Below are 16,446 nucleotides of genomic sequence, written 5' to 3'. Positions count from 1 at the left end.
AAAGAGGCTCGCTGGTGCGTTTATCCCCGCTCGCTCAGAGAGAAAAAAATGGCGATCGCTTCGCCGGAAGATCAGAGGAGAGAGCCAGGGGGAGGGACTTTGTAGAAACCGCAACAATGTTAACGCACAGGTCTTTTTCGCTAGTGTTGCAGATTGGTTGCAGGAGTGTATCGCTTTCCAGAGGGTGAATCCACTTTTGGGGATTTCCCTGAAAGCGCTACAAGGAAGCGCTTTTTGCAGATCGGTTTCAGGTGTGTGGCAGATTGTCAACGACGTTGTGCATAACGGCAAATCAGTAGCGTTTTCAATTGGCAACCATTGTGCGATTTTGAAGGCGTGCGAAAAGCCCCCTAGTCTTGTTTTTACTGACTGTATAGAACTTTTCCATCTTTGGCTGCAGAGGTCAAAATCAATCTGATTTCTGTGTTGACCGTCTGGTATTGTCCATGTGTAGATTTGTCTCTTGGGTTGTTGGGAAAGAGTGTTTGCTGACCATTGTATTATCTTGACAAAATTCTACCAGCCTTTGCCTTGCTTCATTTTGTACTCCAAGGCCAAACTTGCCTGTTATCCCAGTTATCCTTTGGCTTACTACTAAAATGTCGATATTCAGTCTTGTTTTCTTTTGTTTGACCATGTCCAGCTTGCCTTGATTCATGGATCTGACGTTCCATGTTCCTATGGAAGAAAAGTCTTCACAGCATTGGTCTGTCTTTTCGCCACCAGTTCCCTCCACAACTGAGCATCCTTTCACCTTTGGCCCAGTCGCTTCATTCATTCTGGTGCTACTTGTACTAGCCGTCTGCTCATCCCCAGTAGCATATTGGACACCTTCCGACCTGAGGGGCTCATCTTCCGGCGTCATATTGTTTTGCCTTTTGGTACTGTCCATTGGGTTTTCATTGCAAAGATATTGGAGTGGTTTGCCATTTCTCCAGTGGATCGCCTTTTGTCAAAGCTCTCTGCTATGATCTGTCCATCTTGGGTGGCCCTGCATGGCATAGCTCATAGCTTCACTGAGCTACGCAAGCCCCTTTGCCATGACAAGGCAGCAATCCTTGAAGAGGAACTGTAGTATAGGCTGTGGCAAAGATCTCCCATCCCAAGCCTGAGGAATACCCTCCCACATGATGTAGGGAAATAATGCAAGAACAGAGAATCTGGGCCTTTAAATGAACAGTGAAAACTTTATTGTAACTTTTAAACATTCAAAAAGGAATCACTGTTGTCTACCCGCCCAATGAACACACGGGGTCATGACACAGAGGCAGACAAGATGTTTGTGCATTCTCAGCATTTTTTCTTGGTTGCTGATTTCCAATTGTGCATAATAAAGTTGGCAAATGTGTTCATTGCCCTAATGCATTGTGCAATCTCTCCCAGTATGCAGCTAGATCTCATGAAGAAGGATGAAGGAACTCACCGGAATGTATGTTTAGAGTCTCAAGCTATCTCTCTGCACCTCTAATCCACAGCAGTGCTGATAGGAAGGAAGGAATTTAACGCTTTCTTCAAAAACACTTTCTTCGTGAAAATCCCTCATCCTGAAGGTCCCCGCTGGATAAATAGTGAAAGAATAACTTCAAGGAGAGGGGTAAGAGGTGTCAAAAATGGTGAAGGATTAACCCACTTTTACAGTGCTGTGATCTTGATCCACACCTCCACCCAACATGGATGCTGTTTAGATTCAAGAGATCCAGTCATGGATTTCCAACATCACATACAGTTTGTCCCCCGAGCTTTCAGCACAGCTATTCAAGATTTATTTATTTATTTATTTAGTTAGTTAGTTAGTTAGTTAGTTATGTTTATATACCACCCTCCCCTGGGGCTCAGAGCAGTTTAAATGGAACATAAAGAATTATACATTGAACTCAGTTTTGCAAATAAACTAGAATATAACAATGGTGACAATAGTAATAGTAACAGAAGATAACAATTAACAGAATAGTAATCAAACAGGTCCATGGTATAATTTCAGGTACATGGATTCCAGGGAGGGAGATTCAGGGGCCCAATAGGTGTAGATTCCAGTCAAGCTCAACCAAATGCCTGGTGGAAGAGCTCCCTTTTGCAGGCCCTGCAGAACTGCTTTAGGTCTGCCAGGGCCCTGATCCGCTCTGGGAGCTCATTCCACCAGGTGGGAGCCAGGACAGAGAAGGCTCTGGCCCTGGTCAAGGTCAAGTGGGCTTCTTTTGTGCCAGGGATCATTAGCTGGTTGGTGGTGGCAGAGTGCAAGGCTGCTTGAGGGGCATAAGCAGAAAGGCAGTCCAGAAAGATAACAGGTACAGCTGAAATTACATCCATAGTTGCAAAATTTGTGGTGGACATTCCAAAAGTTAGAACGAAGCTCTTTTAGTGTGTCTTAGTGCAGTTGTTCTATTGTTTATATATATATATATATATATATATATATATCAAGTTGTTTGACTTTTTTCACTTATACATTGTAATATGCTACGGAATGCCAATAAAGGTAATGAATGAACAAACGGATAATAGGAACAGACACTTGGAGCACATGCTTGGAATGCAGAAGATCACAGGTTCAATTCCCAGTGTCTGTGAAGGTTTTAGGTAGCAGCTATAGTGGAACAGGCCTGCTCTGGCCTGCAGGCCCCGTTCCACCCTGCCTTTCAAAGTTTTATCAACATTTGGAGAAGCTAGGTCAGAAAATCTTTCCTGGAGTTCCATCCTGAAATCTCTCTAGTATTATATTCCTTCAAATCTCTGATCCGTGCTTGGAGGGGGAAAACTTAACCATCCCATGGTCTAGACCAGGAGTGGCCAAACGGTGGCTCCCCAGATGTAGCAGGGGCACATGGGAATTGTAGTATGCCACAGTCTGGCCACTCCTGGTCTAAACCATTTAGCATTTATATGGAGGTAGTGCCTGAGGTAAGTCTGGAAAGCAATTGAACCAATTCCGTCACCCCCACCCCTTCCTGCCTGTTCCCTGCCCAGAGAGGAAAACTTTTAAAACTCAGAGTGAAGGTTTTGCTCATTTCAAAGCTCCAAAGGAAAAAAAAATGCATTTCTTCACAGCAGGTATTGGGAACACCTTGCTGTGCCTGGCTGAAACCCTGGAGAGTTCCTGCCAGTCGGGGCAGACCATCCTGAGTTGGATAGGCCAATGGTCTGACAGCACGAGAGAGCTTCACATGTTCAAAGCTACATCTAAAACAACAGAGCAATGTAATAGCTGGCTGCTTTGTCGCATTCCATATGGAGCATCTTGTCAGGCACGGTTTGCGAAAATCATTCACTGCCATCTGGAGAAGCAGAACTAAACAGGAACGCATTGGGATTCCTCATTCATCAAGAGTCACTGCTGGACACCTCTTTCCTTTCCTGGATTGTGCCAAAGAGGATGAACACAGGTGTTCCCTCCCCCTCCCCTGCTCACACACACACCTCCTATTCATTTGTTCCAAATATATTCAGTCAGGAAACACACACACACACACACACACACAGTGTCCGGTATAGTGGTCAGAGTGTATCCAGGAGACCCAGGTTCAGATCACACTCTGCTATCAAAGCTTACTGAGTGAGCTAGTCATACTCTCAGCCTAGCCTACCTCACAGAGTTGTTATGAAGATTGTTAAGTATGGCTGGACCCCACTCATTAGACTGGCATACTATCCCCAACAACCAGTGGCACCCTTCAACCGTCTAGGCTTATGCAAAGCCAGACACTGTGTTTATAGTTTGCCAAGACCCAGTTGGGCCTGCCTCTCACCTAGGTTGTTCGAAGCCACATATTTGACAAGACAGCTGCAGCCTGAGACATGTCCTGCCTTCCCCCACCCCACCACATTGTATTGCCTGTCAAGTGGCTGGTAGAGTCAAGTTTGCCTAGAGGCTTCCAGGTAATCTCTCACCTCTGACTCAACCTAAGCCAATCTCCAAGGGGAAATCGCTCCCCCACCCCAACAGCTAGGCCTATTGAGACATGATGGTTCCCTTTCTTTGAGCTCATCAGCATCCATCTCCGGAGCCAGCCAGGACAGTTCCTAACTTCTCACCCATGGAAAGTTCCATCATGCCTCTACCATGCCCCAATCACACCCCCATCATGAGCCGAGCATGATCCCCTCCTCTCACAAAGATATAAAAACTCTGGCTTTGCTAAGCCAAAACATGCATCTGATCAGGATCCATTCAGATCACCCTTCACGCTGCTGCCTGGTTGTGTTGCCACTCTGCCTCCCCGCTCTTCAGGACTGGTAAATATACTTACTATAAACCTTTTCCCTCTTTGATTTCCTATCCAATAGACAGTGTGCCTAATATATATCTGCTTATTTATTTTCATTATTTTCTTACAAATAAAGTTTGCTTGTTATTTTACTATAGCTATCTGTTGTCTACCTTGAGTTCTAAAGGGTTCAATTCCCTTACAAACACTGGCAAACAATCCATTTTCTATGTTACCAATCACTTGCATGCCATTCCCCACTCTATAAATCTACACATGTCTTGGATACATGTGCATTTTTGGTAACAAAATAACATGAAGGTGAAAATGATGTTTGGTGCTTTGAGACCCCAGTGAGGACAGAGGCTTCACTCTTTCACTCTTAGTTACTATGTACTGTCAGTGTGGTGTGGCAATTAAAGAGCAGTGAACTCTAATCTGGAGAACTGGGTTTCATTCTCCACTCCACCATGTGCAGCCAGCTGGGTGAACTTGGGCTAGTCACGGTTCCTTCAGACCTGTCCTCTTAAAGCTTTCGCAGCCCTTCACAGGGTGTCTGTTGTGGGGAGATGAATGGAAAGGTGTTAGTAAGTCTCTTTGGAGTTTCTTTGGGGAGTGAAAAATGGGATAGAAACAACTAGCTCTTCTTCTTCCTATTAGCTATACACCTTTCCTCCAGATATGTATAGCTGATATGATAATGTCCCCAGAATTCCAACCGCCCACTCAAGCATGGGAACACTGGAAGCATGGTGAATGAAGCACCATATTGTAACTGAACACAGAAACACATGAAGACATTGATAAAATAGTGAACCAATAAAGAAACTACACTTGACTCCTTTATAGATATCTCAGCTGAAGAAACCAGAAAGATCTCCCACCGTGTACTGGAAAAACTGATGTGAAATGCCAGGCGAGTTAAGGGAAGGGAGCAGCAACTGGTAATTTAAAACTGTAATGTTTTAATGGTTTTTACTTCTGCTATATTAAATTGCACCATAGCCTGCATACAGGGATGGGAGTAACAATAACAATAGCAATAACAATAACAATAACAACAACAACAATAATAAAATTTCAGAAATTCTTCTGTTCTTACAGGATCTTGAGAATAATTATTATATCTCATTTGAGGATAAATCTATTATCTCATAAATACTGTAATTTACAAAGTATCATAAATCATTTTTGAAAATACCAGCCAAACCAAACTAACCAAAACTGCTAAGGAGGGCGTTTTCATAAAGAGTATAGAATTCTGGTTTATTGCACAGGTATCATCTTTGTTGCTTTGCATGGTTTTCAAATTTTGGTGATGAAGTTCTTGCAATGTTTATGGTGCTGGTGTACTCAGATGCATTGCTTTTCTGATTCTCTGATCTCCTTTAAGTTGCACAGAGAAAGGCACACAGTATTATAAGGGAAATAAATCAGTGCCTGTGACCAAGATGACACTTGCGTGGATGACTGAGAATCCAAAATAGATAAGCACATGAATACCAAACCTAGCTTTGGAAATAAGTCATGTGTAGCACTTAGTGTGCACTGTTCTGGGTGGCTCAGGATGTCCTGATCTTATCAGCTCTGGTTAATGTTTGGATGGGAGACCATCAAGCAAGTCCAGGGTTGCTATACAGAGACAGGAAATGGCAAACCACCTTGAACACCCCTTGCCTTGATATCTCCAGCAATGACTTGATAGCGCTTTCCACCACTGCAGTATGCTGTTTGAGAAAGCTTATCTAGGAAAGGCTTTCTCAAACAGGGGGTTGTGAAACCCCGGGGTTTCTTGATGGTCCTGAAAGGGTTTCCCAAATGAATTGGAGTTAATTTTTTACATATTTTTAAAATTGGTTAAACATTTATTGGGTGATATGACCATACATGGTCATGTTAACCTGCCCACCCCCTCTCCCAAAATGGCCAGTGATGGGTTTGGAGGGGGTTGGAAGGGGAGAGGCCCCAGGTGGGCATGTACACAGCTATGCTTCCCAACCATATTCTGCATGATCGCGCTACTTATGGGGTTTCTCAAAGCCTGAGGAATGTTTCAGGGGGTTCTGAACGGTAAAAAAATAAGTTGAGAAAGGTTGATGTAGAAGCTTTCTGATTAGATCACTTTTATTACTCCCTTATTGTGCGTAGAGCCTCTTGTGGTGCAGAATGGTAAGGCAGCAGACATGCAGTGTGAAAGCAATGCCCATGAGGCTGGGAGTTCAATCCCAGCAGCCGGCTCAAAGTTGACTCAGCCTTCCATCCTTCCGAGGTCGGTAAAATGAGTACCCAGCTTGCTGCTTTGGGGTAAATAGTACTGACTGGGGAAGCCACTGGCAAACCACCCCGTATTGAGTTTGCCATGAAAACGCTAGAGGGCGTCACCCCAAGGGTCAGACATGACCCGGTGCTTGCAGAGGGGATACCGTTACCATTACCGTTAAACCCACTGTAGTCAATAGATATTTAATAGTGTAACTCTGTTTAGGTTATCACAAGTAGTCACTATACTTTGCTGGTTTTCATAAGGCTGAAGTATTCAACTTCTAAACCTAGTCTTTAAATTAGTTATTTCATTTAGGATATCATACATTAAATACTGTTAGGACCTCTCAGGGTTTCTTGGGACACAATGTAAGACAGTGACCAAAATATGCAATATATGTAGTATGATCAATGTTTCAAGCGAAAAACAGAATCAGGAAGCTCACAAGATGGAGACTGTCATTTTGTTCTTAATTCTACAGCATACCTAGGGACACCCATAAGGAGTCAACGTGCACTATTAGTCAATTTTGATACTTCTAGACTGTTTATGCACTGGGAACTTCACTGCCCCAGTTTCCATGCAGGAACACAAATCGGGGGCGGATGAGATGCACCGGGCCAAATGCTCCCCCATGTGAGTGCAGGAAGAGGTGGGGCAACCTGCCACGACTAAAAATCCAGCCTGCAGCCCGGCATGAAACCTGCAGTGCATAAACGGTCCTATGGAGATTCCTGACCCCCCCCCCACACACACACACACACTTTGTCAGCTTAGAAGAAATCTGTCACATAGATAAACAGGCAAAATTTGTTACTACTCTTTCAGAAGCTGAGGGGGAAAGTCTCTGTTGCATGCTGGGGAGTGTAAAAAACTAACCCTTCTCTGTTGTTTATGGGTCTGGTTTGACATTTTATGTTGTTGTGACCTTTTGGTTAAACAATAAACTGGCTGGACCTGACTTGACAGGTATGGGTAATAGCAAATCTGGGACACAGAACATGGTCTGAGGGTATATGTTGCTGTTGGATTGTTAAAACTAAGGGGGGGGGGGTCGTCTTACTCTGGTCAGTGCCCCGAGGTGAACTTCTGTGGTAAGAAACTCTGAGCTTTTTGAAAGAAGGAAGAACAGTGGATATATATTGTGTGCGTGTGAAATAAAATTCTGTAGATTGTGCTGTGTTAAAGGTAATCAGAAGATGTAATTTTTTCTCCTATTTTTGTTGAAGAGAAATTATCCTGAACTGCCACCACTAGGTGTCCTCCTATTCACCTGCGCAGCCAAAGGCTTCAAAGGTCTCTGAGCGTGTGCCTGTGTGTACAAGGGGGAAATTAATTCATTTGACAATTAAATAAAAAGATAATGAAGATAGGCTGAAATCTTATTTAAAAAAAAAGAAACCGCCCTTGCTTATACATCTGATAAGCTGTTAGTCAAGTTTCTCATACGTTGGATGAAGAACGAGGTCCTATCAGGCAGTCCCTCAGAATGACGTAAAAGACACCCTGCCCTTTCGCTGATGTAATCATTAAAAGGGCTGGCTTTCTGGGTCAGACTTTGCTTTTGTCGAGCAAAAATAAACAATAAAAAGCAAATATTTCACGCTCAGACAGTTTGCATCTGTGTACTGTTCTGCTTGCATTTCCCCTATCTCCAACAGACATCGGAAAGATATGGAAAGGGGGTCACAGATTACGAAGGGCTTGGGAGCTGGGACATCATTCTTATGAGTTAAGGATGAAGTGTTTAGGGATTGTTTGATCCATCTTAAAATAGGGCAGGAACATAAGAATGCTTCCTAGAAGTGTGGACAGTATGGAGACTGTAAATTACATGGAGATGATTTTGCTTCTTCTCTCAGAATGTTGGTTCATTTGGTTAATTTAATGAAGACAATTTGGGAGAGACAAAAATAGTGAAACATTTTGTTGCATAACTAACATTTCTAGTCTTTCAAAAATACAACAGAAATCTGGCACAACTCCTGTGTCATTAAAAGCTGTTTGAAATACATGAATGAAACAGATGTCATTTGGGGCCTCCTTGCATGTATATACAGGGTAAAGCTATAGCTGTAAACTCCTTGCTATGGCCTCCATCTTCCAAGTGGGGGCTGGAGGTGTCCTGGAATTACCACTGATCTCCACATTAAAAAAGCAATTCTCCTGGAGAAAATGGCTGCCTTGGTGGGTGGGCTCTATGTCATTTTGCCCCACTGAGACCCCTCCCCTCAACCAAGCGCCCTCAGGCTCCACTCAAATATCTAAGAAAACTCCTGAAACATCCTTCATGTTTTGGGAAACCTCAAAAGATCATGCAGAATATGGTTGGGAAGCATAGCTGTGTACATGACCACATGGGGCCCCTCCCCCTCCCACCCCCTCCAGGCCCATCATGGGCCATTTGGGGAGGGGACAGCATGTCGACATGGCCATCTATGGTCATATCACTTGATAAATGTTTAACAATATATATATAATATATATAATTATCATTTTATTTATATCCTGCCTCCCCCTGGAGGCTCGAGGCGGGTTACATAAAACAATCTCATTAAAATAATATCATAAAAGCATGAACCCACAACTAATCCTTAACAACAGTTATAGCGGCCAAGAGTGGCAGCAAAGTTCGATAACTAACCCAATCTCTACCCCCACTAAAAGGGAAGAGGAGGGGAACTGCTGACATACGCAACCGTCGCTTCATGAGGACAAAGGGAATATAACAATAAATCAATTCCCACTCATTTGGGAAACCCTTCCAGGGCCATCAGGAATCCCTGGTTGAGAATGCCTGGCTGAATGGAACCTACATGTTTTTTTCTCTTTAAATCAGAGAGGCTTCAGAGTTGGGACCATATCTGTATAGGGAGCCAGAATGCATAGGGCTATCATGGAGCTCAGAGATCTTGGCAAGCCACGTTTGCACTTAGTTTGCATATAACGTTTGAGTTGCACCTGGCTGGTGTAAGCTGAGGAACTAGAAGGAATAGTGGGCAGGGGGGCATGGAAGCCATTGGCAACTCCACTAAGGACAGAAAACTGAGAGCAGCCATCAACAGTGCGACTTGCTCGTCAAATAGTTTCCTCAAAACCTCTGGTTGGCTGTTTCAGGGGAACGAGTTTGGCACCAGTGACAGGCTTCATCCCGATGCAGCAAGATGATTCTTACATTGCCTAGGCTTGCTTCAGTCCTGTGATAGAAATACATCGGGTGTCTTTCATCGGTTCTAAGAGACCAGAAATGCGTGTAAGAAACGGGGGTAGATGGGATGAGAATATGAAAGCTGCTAGGGAGAATGAGCGTCAACATTCAGAACGGTTCGCCGATTAAACAAACTACAGGCATGATTCATAGTAAATTATGCTGTGAGTGTCTTTGTGTGTGTGTGTGTGTGTGTGTGGGGAGGGGGGGCTCTTGATTTCTTGAAGAACCATGCTGTCAACTACACATTCACATAAACCCAGAATTGTAAAATAAAGCCATCAGGTATTTTTCAACTGTAGTACTGAGGAAAAGGGTAAACAGCTGTCCCCTATTTATCCACATTCGTGGTTCTATATAAAGATGTCATTCCCCTCCCTTAGCCATCTGTTTTCTAATGTGCGCACTCCAGATATTTTGTAGCCTTCCTTTGTTTGCTAAGGGGTCTACTGAAAAAGAATACGTTGAGCCAAATTGTCCACTCAGAATGGGGATGAGCTGTGCATTTATGGGTATGACATTACTCCCTGCCTAAAAAAATAATAATTTCCCAGTGACTTGGTTAATAGTGTATTTCTGTAATATTTTTAACTGGGTATTTTGGTTTGCAGTAACCTGCTTTGAGCCTTCAGGAAGGGCAGGATAGAAATGTAAAAATAATTTTAAAAAATTCATTGTTTAAGTACAAGGAAAAGCGATTATCAGAGGACAAGCCACTATGATTCCTGCATCTAGACTCTACCTGTGGGTAAATACAACTTTAGAAGCATTGTTCTCTCTTGCCCCAGAGGGACAGACCAGAACGAATGGGATGAAATTATTTCAAAAGAAGTTCCATCTAAACATCCGGAAGAAGTTCCTGACAGTTAGAGCAGTTTCCCAGTGGAACAGGCTTCCTTGGGAGGTAGTGGGTTCTCCATCTTTGGAAATTTTTAAACAGAGGATAGATAGCCATCTGATGGAGAGGCTGATTCTGTGAAGGCAAAGGGGTGGCAGGTTACAGTAGATGAGCGATTGGGATGTGAGTGTCCGTCATAGTGCAGGGGGTTGGACTGGATGACCCAGGAGGTCCCTTCCAACTCTATTATTCTATGATCTTTGATTCTATTATTCTATTACCAACCCAAGTCACCCCTGTATTCTGACGGAATCCTGACTATCTGGGTGAACACAAGTGTTGCTTAAAACCCCTCCTTGTAAATGTTTATTTGATTATTTTTAAAATGGCATATGGGCCCATTAGAACGTTTTCATATCAACCAGCCATGCTGACCGATCAATCTGAACTGAAATTCTCAAAGACCGAGAAGGCACCCATGAAATCTGGACCAGACTGTTTTATTCCACAAGAAATACTTGATTTTGAAGTTCTGGTCAAGATAGCAAATGAAGCCATGGTGCATAGATTATTAATGGAGGCTCTTGCCACAGCCTGGTTCTTGCATCCCATCCTTCTGATTTCTAATAAATTGCAGTCAGCAGTGTCCAATTATTTCTGTGTATGTAATCAAAATAATTGCAGGCTTTAATAATTCACTGAATTAATTTGATTGGAATAGGATTGCGTGAGTTTTCTTCTAAAGCTCCAGTAGGCCGTATGTCCTTTGCTCTCACATCAGAGCAGCATGATGTCGTGGTTGGAGTGGCAGACAAGGAACAGAGATGAGAAGGTTTTTAACATCCTACTTTTCGCTACCCAAAGGAGTCTCAAAGCAGCTTGCAACCGCCTACCCTTTCTTCCCCCACAATAGACACCCTGTGAGGTGAGTGAGCTCTGAGAAAACTGAGACTGGTCCAAGGTCACCCAGCTGGCTGCATGTGGAGGAGTGTGGAATCAACCCCAGTTCTTCGGATTAGAGGCCACTGCTCTTAACCGCTACACCAAGATGGATTCATACAGAGGTCTGAATCTCTACTCTAGCCTTTTTCAGTTTTTTTTTACCATTGAGAAACTCCTGAAACATACTTCAGGCTTCGAGAAACCTCAGAGGTGGTACAATCATGCAGAATATGGTTGGGAAGCATAGCTGTGTACACACCCATCCAGACCCCCTCCACACCCCTCCAGGCCTATCATTGGCCATTGGGAGGGGGTTGACATGTCCATATATGGTCATATCACTTGATAAATGTTTAACCATTTTTTAAACAAATATGAACAAACTCCCACTCATTCAAGAAACCCCTCCACAAAACCCTGGTTGAGAAAGCCTAGTCTACTCTATCAGGCAGCTTGTTGGGCCAGTAACACACTGTCAACTTGGCCTATATCAAAGGACAGTTGTTTTGAGGACAAAACAATTGGTTGTGCTTTCTCCTCTTAGCGAGTAAAGTGGTGTGTACCAATATAAATAAATAAATGAAGACAAATCAGGATGAGCAGAATGTATGTGGAGATTAGAGGTTGGTTTTTGTTGTTCTTGTTTTGTAGCATGAAAAATCCATGAACATGAGGAGAAAGGATGATCAACTGAACCATGTTGCCATCAAAAAAGAACAACAACCAGCTCAGGACAAAACTTCTTTACATTTTCCTCTCGTTTCCTCTTGTTAGTATTGTCACAAAGAAGCTTGTTGGTGCCGTCACAAAGAAACTTCATTGCCAAGTGCAAAGTCCACTCACTCCCCTTGTGCTGTGGTATCATTTCTTTGAAAAGAGTTTTAGAGTGTCATCAGACAACTCTGGCTGAACTCAGACGGCTGACCTTAGCTCTGCTGAAGGTTATTCTTAGCTTTAGTAGACCACAGGATGTTTAGTTATTTTCAAGGCCTCCAAAAAGTCTGTATGTGCCGAGGAAGTAATCCATTGAAAACCAAAGCCTCCTGCTGCTGCTTAGAACAGGAGTGAAAAACCCAATAATAATTGGAGGGGCGGATCCCTTAAGGGTTCAGGACCTTTCAGAGCCAAACCTGTTGTTTTCCTTGTAAGGCATTGCCATGCCTGCCCCATTGGTTCTATTTAAGGAATCCTTCAAGGTCAGCATCAAAAAGGACAATGGTCCATTTCATACTCATCTACTTATACTATTTGTGAGCTTTGGAGGGGGAATTAACAGCTAATGAGTAAAAATATGTTTTATGTTTTAAGAACATAAGAAGAGTCCTGCTGGATCAGACCAGTGGTTCATCTAGTCTAGTCCTGTCTCATACGGTGGTCAACCAGTTCCTCTGGTGGCTCAACAACTGGACATAAAGGCTGTGACCTTCCCTTCATGCTGCTGATTAGCACTGGGATATAGACGTTTCCTAACCCCTATCACCCACAAATCTGTCTAGTCTCCTATTTCAGTGGTCATCATTGCATCCTCTGGCAGTGAATTCCACATTTCGATCACTTGTTGAGTAAAGAAATATTTCCTTTGGTCTCTATTGCACATTAACTTCACTAGAAGCCCCCAGGTGTTAAGTGTTTTGGGAAAGGGAGAAAAAAAATACACTCTGTGCACTCCCTCTACCCTGTGCATTAATGGTTAAAACTCTATCATGTTCCTTTGAGCTTGTTCTTTTCTAAACTGAAAAGGCCCAGACTCTTCAGCCTTTCCTCAAAGAAAAGATGTTCCACTTGAAGCCATTAATCATCTTGGTCCTGTCCCAGCTCTACTATGTCCTTTGGGGTAACCAGAATTGCATAAAGTATTCAACGTGAGGCTTCACCCTAGCTCTATAAAGGGACATTATAATACTGGCTGAATTATTTTCAATCCATTTTCTAATAACCCTGGCATAAAATCCACCTGTTTCACTAATGCTGTGCAAGGAGTTGTGAAGGCATTGATGAGAGAAAATCCCTCCAGTCCTCCCCATAGGGTTCATCCAAAACCATGAACCCATGTGATGGCATAGCATATCCTGATGGGGTCCCAGTGATCCTAAAAAAAACCAGCCTCAACCAAAGAACTGGTGGAAGAGCTCTGCTTTACTGGCCCTGTGGAACTTTGGTAGCTCTGTCAGGTTCCTCAACTCTCCTGAGAACTCATTCCACCTGGTCAGGGCCAGGACCAAAAAATCCCTGGCCCAGGTTGAGGCCAGGCAAACATCTCTGAGGCCTGGGACTACCAGCAAATTAGTACCGGCAGAATGAAGAGCACTGTGGGAGGCATAAACAGACAAGCAGTCCCTCAGATAAGCAGAACCCAATCCATGGATGGCCTTAAAGGTTAAAACCAAAACCTTGAACTTGATCCGGGCCAAGACTGGCAACCCATGCAGCTGCTTCTACACAGGCTGGATGTGTGTCCTCCAAGATGAACCAGTGAGAACCCTAGCAGCTGTGTTCTGCTCCAGCTGGAGTTTCCAGATCAAGTACAAGTGTAGGCCAGCATAAAGTGTGTTACAGAGGTCCAACCTAGAGGTGACTGGCATATGGATCACTGTGGCCAAACAGTCCGGAGGCAGTTAGGGCACTTGTAGCCTCACCTGGTGAAAATGGTAAAATGCTGTGCGTGCTATACCTATGACCTGTGCCTCCATTGATAGGGAGGCATCCAGGATCACCCACAAATTCCTTGATGTGGCCAAGATGAGGAGATACACTTCCTGTCCTTCACCTTTCTTTCTCAACCACAGGACCTACAGCTTGGAGGGGTTGAGTTTCAGGAGGCTCTACTCTAACCATTCAGCTACGTCTTCCAGACATCTGGCAAATGTATCCGGGGGGGGGGGAGTCTGGGTGGCCATCCATGAGGAGACCGAGCTGTGTGTCATCTGCATATTGCAGTCAACCCAGCCCATAACTCTAGACCAGCAATCCAAGAGTGTGTATAAAGATGTTAAATAGTGTGGGGGACAGTATTGTGCCCTGTGGGACCCCACAAGGGAGACCGTACGAGTGTGGCAGAGTGTTACCCACTGTCACCCTCTGTGTCCAGTAACGGGAAAAGGAACACAGCTATTGAAGGGCGGCTTCCCAAATCAAGGCCCCGGTGAGGCAGTAGGACAATAACTCATGACTGACCATGTCAACCACAGCTGGGAGATCGAGCAATACTAGTATGGCCAATCTGCCCCAATCCAGCTTGTGCTGGAGATCATCCACCAAGGCGATCAACACCTTCTCCAACACATGGCATGGCCTGGACGGAAGCCTAACGTGTATGGATCAAGCACTGAAGATTCCTCCAAGTAAGCCAGGAGTTGGTCTGCCATGGCCCTTTCAACTACTACACTAGTTGAACTTTATTTCTATGAGAGCCAGTTTGGTGTAGTGGTTAGGAGTGTGGACATCTAATCTGGCATGCCAGGTTCGATTCTGTTCTCCCCCACATACAACCAGCTGTGTGACCTTGGGCTCGTCACAGCACTGATAAAACTGTTCTGACAGAGCAGTGATATCAGGGCTCTCTCAGTCTCACCCACCCCACAGGGTGTCTGCTGTGGGGAGAGGAATGAGAAGGCGACTGTAAGCTGCTTTGAGCCTCCTTCGGGTAGGGAAAAGCGGCATATAAGAACCAACTCTTCTTCTTCTTCTTCTTCTTCTTCTTCTTCTTCTTCTTCTTCTTCTTCTTCTTCTTCTTCTTCTTCTTCTTCTTCTTCTTCTTCTTCTTCTTCTTCTTCTTCATCTATGATCTGCCCACAACCCTCCCCCCCATGTAAATTATCATGCAAATTCAGAACAAGAAGAAGAGCTGGGTTTTTTTGTACTCCCTCATTTGACTTCTTAAAGTGACTCATAATCTACCTTTCCTCTCCCCAGGACAGACATCCTGTGAGGTAGGTGAATCTGAGAGAGCTCTGAAGGAACTTTGACTGGCCCAAAGTCACCCAGCTGGCTGCATATAGAAGAATGGGGAATCAAACGTGGATCTCCAAATTAAAAGCTACCACTCTTCACCATTATCCCTAGCTGTCTCTCAAGGTGAATTCAAGTGTACTGTGTCTATATCTGCCATATGATTTGCGTAGCTTCCAAGTTTGAGATTTGGAAAAGTACAAGCATTTCCCAAAGTGGTCAGGATGAATAATAAGTCCCCGTTTTCCATTTCTAGTCATCTCAGCATCTTAGTAAAGAAACCACACCAAATAACAAATACACCTTTGCTTAACTTCACATGAATGTGCATACAGTTTTGCATCGAGTTTAACTAATTCAGACTCTGTATGGTAGGCAGTTCCCTGAATCTGTAAGAACTTTCTGGCAAATAAATTCCATGCAGGCCAACTGAATAAAATGACCTCAAGGCCAGCAAAAAGTCTCCATAGGAAACAAATCAAGGGAATTGATTTGTCAAAGGGTTCAACCTTGCCAATACCACTCAAAAATGCTCTATTTGCAATCCTATGGTATTTCTGGGAAATGAATAATAGCCAACACCATAGGGGCCAAATCATTATAATCAGCTAAACATTCAATTTCATACTTCCCCTTATCACTAAAAAAAAAACCCTTGCCAGGTGGTTTTGACATAAACAACATGTCATTTCAAAGGTACATTTTGACCCAGTTCTTGGTGAAATAACTCTGAAACCTTCTTCATTCTGTCTTTTTTTGCTTCTTCTGCCCACACTAATATAAATGATTCATAGGCCTTGCAGGGGAGGGGGGAACAATAGTCCAGACAGACCCTTCAAAATCTGGAATTGGACAGCTGATTAGAAATGCGTTAAATCTTCCCAGGAGCAAGTGGAATCAGAAACCTCTTCGGAATAGAGAGTGGAGTTTCTGCTGTAGTCATTGAAGTAGCAAGTCACACCAATCTAATAAAATATAAGGTGGTCACCCTCAATATGGCACTCAAGTATGTGATGGTGCTGATTAATATGCTTCATGGTGCCCA

Source organism: Paroedura picta, chromosome 6 (assembly GCF_049243985.1).
Source record: "Paroedura picta isolate Pp20150507F chromosome 6, Ppicta_v3.0, whole genome shotgun sequence".
NCBI classification, from domain to species: Eukaryota; Metazoa; Chordata; class Lepidosauria; order Squamata; family Gekkonidae; genus Paroedura; species Paroedura picta.
The sequence above is the reverse complement of the archived record's forward strand: the minus strand, read 5'-3'. Positions refer to the sequence as shown.